Source organism: Elephantulus edwardii, unplaced genomic scaffold, assembly GCF_000299155.1.
Source record: "Elephantulus edwardii isolate Elephantulus edwardi_28Jun2011 unplaced genomic scaffold, EleEdw1.0 scaffold00013, whole genome shotgun sequence".
Taxonomy (NCBI): domain Eukaryota; kingdom Metazoa; phylum Chordata; class Mammalia; order Macroscelidea; family Macroscelididae; genus Elephantulus; species Elephantulus edwardii.
This window is the reverse complement of record NW_006399763.1, coordinates 2,862,777-2,872,628: the sequence shown is the minus strand read 5'-3', so window position 1 is coordinate 2,872,628 and position 9,852 is coordinate 2,862,777. Positions and strand designations below refer to the sequence as shown.

General features: G+C 40.4%; 1 pseudogene; it reads right to left on the bottom strand.

Annotated features, from left to right (window-relative positions):
• Positions 1-9,009: 9,009 nt before the first annotated feature.
• On the bottom strand, positions 9,010-9,507 carry LOC102876115 (annotated as a pseudogene).
• Between the last annotated feature and the right edge of the window lie 345 nt (positions 9,508-9,852).

Sequence of the window (9,852 nt, the reverse complement as noted above, 5' to 3'; positions counted from 1 at the left end):
CAAGGTCCTGTTTTGGTTCTTGTGCACATGTGTTCATTTTCTTCACATTCAATTTGCACTTCTACATTCAATGCTTGGCTTCGTTTTGACTGCTGGTTTTGAGCTTCTCCAATACATTTTTTCTTATATATAAAACCATTTCGATACCTGTGTAGCCCATTAGATGAAGTTTATGTGTATAGTTGCTGTTTGGGTTTTTTTTGGGGGGGGAGTTTATGCAATGAATAAATCATTGTACAAAATTCTATCATTTGATCTTCAGCCTCATTTCTGTCACAAGGCCATATTTTCCAACTACTAGCCCCTTTTCTTTGTTACTAAATTTCACAGTCCAGTCACCAGTTATTATTAATGTATCTTTCTTTTGAGGGGGAAGTAAAAACATTATAATGCAGATTAATAACACAATAATTAAGACAGCTTCCAAAATGTGCCGGCAGCTCAGGCTGAGCCTCATGGCTCCAGGCCCTTGTTCCCAAGTTCTGCCAATATTGATTCTCCACACTCCCATCCTCACCCCCAATAATGCATCTTGACCAATACCACACTGCAAAAGTTAGTAGAAATCCTCAATTTTTTTCTTTGGCTTTGATGGTTAGTGCATCTGTTTGAATAACAGTTTCATTCCTTATATGCATATGGATAGTATCCTATCACAACACTGATATCAGAATAGATCTTGACATTTTCTTTTTGATAATGAATTGGACACTGGCATACTAGATTGTATAAAAAATGGTTAGTACCATTCCAATTAACACAGTAACGGATTCCCTTTCATTTTTTTTACAGCTTCTCATTTTCCTAGATTCAGATTTGGTACATTCTATGTTAAAATTATTAATGTCTATTTACAGCTGTTTTTCCTCATTTTGAGTCTTGTCACATCAGCAAATGACATTCCTTCATTAGCTAAAAGATTCCATCTATGTATTTATCGTAGAATCTACTTGAGATAGTTCTCCATGCTTATTTTGAGATCCTTCCAACCTGAGGGCCTTGTCTTCTGCCAGTATATCCAACGATGTTCTTCTGTTATCTGCCAGGCATCACACTGATGACTTGTCCTTCTTAGTCTGTACTAGTCTAGAAGCTCTGTTGAAACCTATCTAGCATTGGTGACCCCGCTGCTATTTGAAATAGCAGTGGCATAGCTTCCAGTGTCACAGTAACATATAAGCCGCTACAGTAAGACAAACTGACAGACAGGTGATGGAAAGGCTTTCTAGGTAGTAGGAATATAAAGATAACTAAAACATTCAACGAATTTATGTAATTGAAAAGACTATACCTGAATCAGGCATGTGATTGGAAAGAGCATGGCCTGAATCAGACACACTTTAGTCTTCAAACTGACATTGCTCCTCAATAATTTGGAGAGATTCCTAATTTCAGACTTAGTTTCCCAATGCAGTACATCTCCTGATTTCCTGACTGCGGGTACCAGGGATGTTAATTGTGGATCCAAGATGAAGTTGTTGACAGTTTATCATGATGTTCCCTATTGGCCTAGTAGTAAGAATATTTGCTTTCTTGATGTTGAGATGCAATTCATGTTGAAGGCTGTATTTGATCTTCTGCAACAGGTGACTCAAGTCCTCTGCACTTTCAGCAAGCAATGTTGTGTCTTTTGTATAACACAGGTTATTGATGAGTCTCCCATTGATCCTGATGCCACATTCTTCTTTGTAGAGTCCAGCTTTTCAAATAATTTGCCCAGCATACAGATTGAATAGGTATATAGAGAAAATGCACTCCCGTCCTAATTTTGAACCATGTAGTGTTCCCTTGTGCTGTTCACACAACAGCCTACTGGTCTATATATAGGTTTCACATGAGCACAATTAAGTGCTCCAGGATTCCTATTCTTCTCATTGTTTTTCATAATTTGTTGTGATCCACACAGTCAAATGTCTTTGCATAACAATAAAGCATGAATAGACATTCTTCTGGTATTCTTACTTTCAGCCAGAATCCATCTGACATCAACAATGACATCCCTGGTATGGTCTCTTATAAATCCTACTTGAACTTCTGTCAGTCCCCTATCTATGTACTGTTCTAGCTATTTAAAAATGATCTTCAGCAGTATTTTGCTTGCATATTATATTAATAATGTTGTTCGATTCTTTCCACATTCTGTTGGATATCTTTCTTAGGAATGGGAACAAATATGGACCTCTTCCAATCATTTGGCCAGAGAGCTGGCCTCAATTTTCTGGCGTAGATTGATAAGCCTGTCCAAGGCTGTATCTATTGGTATCCCATTGATTCCTACGGCCTTATTTTTTTGCTGATGCCTTCAACGCTGTTTTCACTTTCTCCTTTACCATTGGCTCCTGGATTTTTTAGTGCCAATGAGTTCTTTTTGGTTCATTCACTGTGTATTCCCTCCATCTTCTTTTTATGCTTTCTGGGTCATTCATTGCTATAGCATCTTTCAATATTGTGACTCAAGCCTTGAATTTCGTTTTTTAGTTCTCTCAGCTTAAGAAATACAGAGCAAGTGCTTCCCTTTTTATTCTCCACTTCCAGCTCTCTGCACATTTCATTATAATACTTTTCCTTGTCCTCTTGAGCTGCCCTTTGAAATCTTCTCTTCAGCTCCTTTACTTTGGCGTGTTTTCTCTTTGTTTTGGGTTCTCAATGCTTTAGTGCAATATTTAGAGTTTCTTCTGACATCCATTTCAGTTTGGTATTTATATGTACATATACACATGTATGCACGTGGACTATACATAGCATGAATGTTGAAAAAATAGATGTTCCATGTATATGTTATATGTAATGTACATATGCATTCAAACATGGATTGTATATGGACATGGAATGTATATAGAATATTCGTATGTATATGGACATGGAATTTATGTAGCTTGAATGCTGGAAAACTAGAAATTGTGAAAAAGTAAATGGAACATATGAACATTGACATACTAGGCATTAGTGAGAGGAGAGGAACTGGCTTTGGCCACTTTGAATCAGATAATCATATGGTATACTATGCTGGGAAAGAAAAACGGAAGAAGAATGGTGTTGCATTCATAGCCAAAAAATCAATTTCAAGTTCTATCCTGAAATACAATGTTGTAAGTGATAGGATATTATCCATACACATACAGGCATATTGTTAAGAGGGACTATTCTTTGGAAAGAGACATTATGCTTGGAAAGGTGAAGGGAAGGTCAACAAAAGAGAGGAAGACCCTGAACAAAATGGATTGGTACAATGATTGCAGCAATGGGCTCAAGTATGTTAGAGATGATGAGGATGACACAGGATAGGACAGGGCTCAGATCTGTTGTTAAGAGGGTCACTATGGGTCAAATCATGGCACCTAACAACAACAACAACAACAACAAGAGATTGAATATTATCATGATGAATAAAAGATTAATTTGGTCAATGATTTAATCTTGCTTGGCTCCACAATAAACCTCCTTGGTACCAGCAGTCAGGAAATCAAAAGGTGTGTTGCATTGGGATAATGTACTGTCAGAGACCTCTAAAAAGCACAAAAGAGCATGAATGTCAGTTTAAATGTGTACCTGTCCAAGCCATAGTCATTTCAATTACTTTCTATGCATCTGAAAGTTATACAATACAGAAAGATGACAGCAAAAGAATTAATGCCTTTGAATTGTAGTGTTGGAGAAGAGTACTAAATGTCTTACAGACTGTCAAAAGAACAAAGAAATATGTTTTGCAAGAAGTGCAACCAGGACGTTCCTTAGAGGCAAAATAGGGACATTAATCTCACATACTTTGAACATGTTAAGAAGAGTCAATCCTTACATGAAGACATCATGTTTGGAAAGGTTGATGTCAAGATAAGAGAGGAAGATCTTCAACAAAATGAATTGACATGGACAGTAACAATGGGCTCAAGTATATCAGAGATGATGAAGATGGCACATAATAAGGTAAGAGTAATATCTGTTGCTCATAGGGTCACTATGAATGGTGGTGACCTTGATGGTACCTAATACAACAACAACAATAAAACATTGAATTACTCTTATCAAGTATATAATCTAGTTGGGGATACAGGTCATTAACCAAAACAATTTGTGTTTTACCTGCACTTATATTAGTGCTATGAACAAATAAGGGAGCTCTGGTGGTGCAGTCCCATAGGGAGTTGTGCTGTTAACCCAAAGATGGTGCCTCTCTGGCAGCTAGAATCCACAAGTGTGGGAGAAAAATGGGCAATTTACAGCCTCTGAAAACTCACCAGAGTGTCAGCCATGAGGCAGTTCCAACTTCACAGCAATGAATGATGAAGAAAATAAGAGTAGGCCATGTGATAGTAACTGAAAGCAGGCTAATTAAAGTGGTCTGAAAACTCCTAAGTGCATTTTACAGTCGTTTTTGTTAAAATTATGAACACTATCTGATGGCCTTGTAAAATTACTGTTCAAAATTTTTGTATAGATTTAATACTAGGGATGTTGTAGCTGATGTTAGATGGATCTTAGCTGAAAGCAGAGAATACCAGAAGAATGTCTATCTGTGTTTCATTGATTATTCAAAGGCATTTGACTGTGTGGATCATAATAAACTGTGGCTGACTCTGAGAAGAATGGTAATCCCAGAACATTTAATCGTGCTAATGCGAAACCTATACTTGGACCAGGAGGCAGTCGTCAGAACAGAGCAGGGCAACACTGCATGGTTCAAAATTGAGAAGGGTGTAGGCCAGGGATGTGTCCTATCTCCATACCTTTTCAACCTGTATGCAGAGCAGATTATCCGAGAGGCTGGGCTCTATGAGGAGAAGCGTGGCATTAGGATTGGTGGACGATCTATCAACAATCTGCATTATGTAGATGACACAACCTTGCTCCCTGAAACTGAGGAGGACCTCATGCACTTACTGCAGAGGGTCAAGGACTGCAGCCTTTAGTATGGATTGAGGCTCAATGTCAAGAAGACAAAGATTCTCACCACTGGACCAATTGGTAGCATCAGGATGGATGGCGAAGAGATTGGGATTGTTCACAGCTTCAGTTTGCTCGGCTCCACGGTCAACACTCTTGGCACCAGCAGCCAGGAAATCAAAAAACATATTGTGATGGGAAAGTCTGCTGTTAGGGACCTCTCTAAAGTACTGAAGAGCAATGGTGTCTCTGTGGAGACTAAGGTGCACCTGATACAGGCCATGGTCTTTGCAATCACTTGTTAGGCATCAGAGAGTTGGACAATGACTAGGGAGGATAGAAGGAGAATTGATGCCTTTGAGCTGTGGTGCTGGAGAAGAGTATTGAATGTACCCTGGACTGCCAAGAAAACAAACAGATTCATCCTGGAGAGGGTTAAACCAGGCTACTCCTTGGAGACAAGAATTCTGGGGCTTCGTCTGACATACTTTGGACATGTTGTGAGGAGAGACAGGTCCTTGGAGAGGGACGTCATGCTTGGTAGGGTGGAGGGACAGCACAGGAGGGGAAGACCCTCTATGAGGTGGATTGATTCAGTGACTGGGGTAATCGGGATGGGTGTGTCAGAGGCAATGCGATTGGCACAGGATAGAGCAGGGTTTAGGGCTGTTGTACATAGGGTCGCTATGAGTTGCTATATGAGTCGACGGCACATAACAACAAACAACAACACTCAGAACTGATGAATAGCTGACCCTCCATTGGGTTTCCCAAGCTATAAATTACAAGAGGAGAATGTCTGTCTTTGTCCTTCATACCCACTGGTGAATTCAAACCCTCAAGGAGGGGTGGCCTTTGGGTTACCTGTGCAACTCCCCTTTCTCTTGTGTATCATCAAGTCAAAACCGACCCATAGCAGATCGTCTGACAGACTTTCAGAAGCAGTGAATCTTGTGGGAGATTTCCCATCCTCCTCCCTTGGAGCTGCTGGTGGATTTGAACTGCATGCCATTGGGATTGCAATGTAGCTTCTTGCCACTAGGCCACCAGTCAATTCCAACTGATGGCGACTCCGTATGTGCAGATTTTCCAAGGCTATGCATTTCAGAAGCAGATCACCAGCCCTGTCTTTTGCCAGCCTGTCAACACTTAATTATTGTACCATACAGAGACTCCAAATGGAATCTATCACTTTTCAAAATTCAAGATATTCCCTTTACTGGTATAGCACGAACAAGCAAAAAAGTCTTGAAAGAGTAAGTACTATTAGAATAAGTATAACTAGATAGGACTTCTCCACAAAAGTCTTCTACTATTGTTGTTGTTGTTGTTGATGATTACCTTTGGGTCGAGCACGACTCATAGTGACCCTATGAACAAAAGGCCTGAAGCCCATCTACAACCATAGACATTTATCAAAGTTCATAGAGTTTCCAGAGGAGTGTTGTTTAGCAAGTGGGTGCCACTCCTGCTTCCAACTTCTACTAATACAAGAAACCAAACGAAAATTTGACTGATATAATCATAGAGCAGTGAGCTCAAGAAGTGTTCATAAAGACTTGTGGTTTTTAAAAGCTGTTGTTATTAAGTGCTATTGAGTCAGTTATGATTCACAGAGACTCTATGAACTAAAGATCTGAACCTTGTTCAATAACTCGCGGCCGTTTCTCTGTGTTCTTAGCGTTTCCAAAGGCCTATTGTTTAAGAAGTGGAAGCCAATCCTCCTTCCAAGCCTGTCCTAATCTGGGAGCTGTACCAAACTGTGTCTACCATGGGTATTTGACACACCAGTGGCACAGCGTTCATAGCATCCCCAAGTTATCTCAGTACAGCAAACTGACAGACCAGTGCTGTGCCACTTAGAACAATGTTCTTCCCAAACACAATTAAACTGATTGTATATATTTTTTTAAAGCTAAGAAACTAGACAACTGCTATGTTCAGATGTATTTGTGACATTTGAGTAAAGTTGTTGTTCTTATGTGCCTTTGGGTCAGAACACATTTATAAGTGACCCTCCAGTGGGTCCTGTGGGAGGAGACTGTCTATCTTTCTCCCATGAAGCAGCTTGTGGATTCAAACCACCTGCCTTGGAGGTGTCTTTGGGCTGGCAGTGCAACTCCTTATCCACAAGACCACCAGACCTTCTTATAAAGTGTTGTTGTTGTTTGGTGCCTCCGAGTCAAATACAGATTACACAAGCCCTCTGAATAACTGACCTAAACCGTGCCCTATCCTGCACCATCCTCACTGTTCTTGAGATCGGTTAAGCCCATTGCTCCAGTCACTGTGTCCATCTTGTTGAAGATCTTCTTTCCTCTCTTTAACTGACCCTCCACCCTTCAAAGCATGATGTTCTCTTCCAACAACATGCCCAAAGTATGTAAAATGGAGTTTCATTATTCCTCCTTCCAAGGACTACCTTGGTTGCTCCTTTCTCCAAGACAGAAATCGTTTTTTGCAGCCCATGGGATATTCAGTACTCTTCTCCAGCAGTACAGACCAAAGCTCCCCAAAGTCGGGTGGTTTGAATCCACAAGCTGCTTCATGGGAAAAAGATGGACAGTCCCCTCCCATGTTATAAGTGTTCAGACTCAAGGGCACCTAACACATCTTCTTATTCCCTAGCTGCTGTTGTGAAGGATATTGATTGTGGATCCAAGTAAGATCAAATCATTAGCCAGTTCAACTTTCCTGCATCTAGCATGATGTTACTTAGTGGTGAGGATTTTTGTTTTTCTTTATGTTGAGATATAATCTGCATGGAAGGCTGTATTTTTATTTTTTTATTAATTTTAATGAAAGTTCACAGAGACTTAGGATGTCCAGTCATTCATTGTTGTACTTTTCTCCCTGCCCACCCCCTCGTCCCCAATTCACTCTTCTCCTTGAAAAGTAAAATTCTTTCATTGTTATGCAATCTCTTCCCCTAAGTCCACTCCACTGTGCACCCTTCATTCTGGACTTCTGTCATGATAATAATACCCAGTCATATATCCTTTTTAAACAGTTCTCTCCCTCATCTGTTTCAATGTCATATACATCATTCCTCCCCTCCTTCTCTGTCTTCACTCAACCCTGATGTCAGTCCTGTTTTACAATAGTGGCCCTATGCAATATTTGTCCTTTTGTGACTGAGATATTTCACTCATGATGGCTGTATCTTTGAGCTTCTGCAATATGTGGCTCAGGTCCTCTTCACTTTCAGCAAGCAAACAAGTAGTCATGGAATAGTCTTCTTATTCTGTGGAGATCCCTCAGGGCAACCTTGGGCAACAACTCCAATTATCAATGGTGAGGAAGTGGCTGGCTATAAAGGAATGTAGTGCAGCAGCATAAATATTGGAAAATTATCTTTATTTTTCAGGAAATATGATTCCTAGAAGAATAAAAAGCCTACTAGAATTAACAAGATAAATGCTGGAATGCAAGTAAAGTAAAGATGCTCTTAATTTCTAGGAAATGTCCGATTAGAATGGAGACCAGGGGAGGGGAACTCTTCATTCACAACAATGACCAAACATACAGAAATTCAGTAATAAATTTCATTAAGAGTGCATATGTTCTATACAAACAAAATCAAGAAATTTTGTTAAATGACACAACACTTAAGTGAATGTTGTTGGTAGTTATTTTTCAACTCAGATTGTCCTTATGTGTAGACCTCAGAGCAGAACTGTCTCATAGGATTTTAGGGTAATCTTAATGGATAGCATCCTGGTGATACAGTGGTCAGAACACTTAGCTGTGAATTGAACTGGTGATGACTTGAACCCACTAGCCTCTGCATGGTAGAAAAAGATAGGACAGCCTGCTTTCTTAAAGATGTAAAGCTTTGGCCTTTTATAACAAATGACACTAGACGTTTTAGAAACCATAATTGTCTTGGAGAAGTACAGGTACAACACATAAGCAGTTTTACTCAGTTTTATAGGGTTCCTATGAGTTGGAATTGATTCAGTGGTAATTTGTTCATTTTAACAGCTGGCAACTGGGGTGGAGGGATTGTCCTCCCTCTGTTGGGATCCCCCTACCTTCTCCAGTCTGGCAGGAAAGGGACAGCCCACAGCTCCCATGGGTAGTTCTGAGGCTGTCAGATGCTCCAGGCAGGAGGCTGGCAGGGGCTAACTAGAGCTTGCCCTCCAGGGAGATGACTGCCCTGCCCCCCAGTTTCTCTGCCAGAGTGCAATGATCCTTGGCCTCCTCATAGTAAGCAGTTTGCTTGTAATTCATGCTTGATTCTTGTCAGCTTCTTGATGGCATCCTTGGAGCTAGCATAGATCTTTTTGCTCTCAAGGGGTGCATACTTAGTGGCCCAAAAGATAAATACCAGATTCTCTTTCTTGCTTTTCTTGGTCTTATAAGTTGCAACATACAGGACGTAGTGACAGCCTTTGTCTGGCAGCATCTTGACAAAGGTGGCATAGGGGTCGTCGACAATCTGGCCTACATCTCCAACCAGAACCTCTATCCCCTCCTACAGGATGATGTTCATCTTGTCCTTGCTCTGCAGAAGAGCACCTTCTTCCTGTGCTTCTTCACCTCGTCTGGTGTCGATGATTTGCACACCTTCATGTCATTGAACACCTTGATGACACCATCAGAGACAGCCACACCAGAGGTCATGTTTCTGGAAGCCAAAGGGGTATGGCAAAGAGAGAGAGAAGACAAGAGCCGCCGCAGCTGTCGCCTGTATCCTACTGAGTGGGGCCTCTGCTGGCCCCTTCCGTTTAGTATCAAGAACCTTATAATCTTTAGGAAGTAAAAATGATTGGGGAAATATATGTGCAACACCAAGGACAGTAAAAAGCTAACATTTCTCATATAAAAGTGCCCTCATAAATTGATAAGAAAAATACAACCCAATACAAAAATAGTGGAAGAAAATGAATAAGCACCATTCTAAGTGTTTTTCATAAAGTTATTTAACAAAACCTTGTAACAGCTTTAGGAGATTGTTACACGCCATCA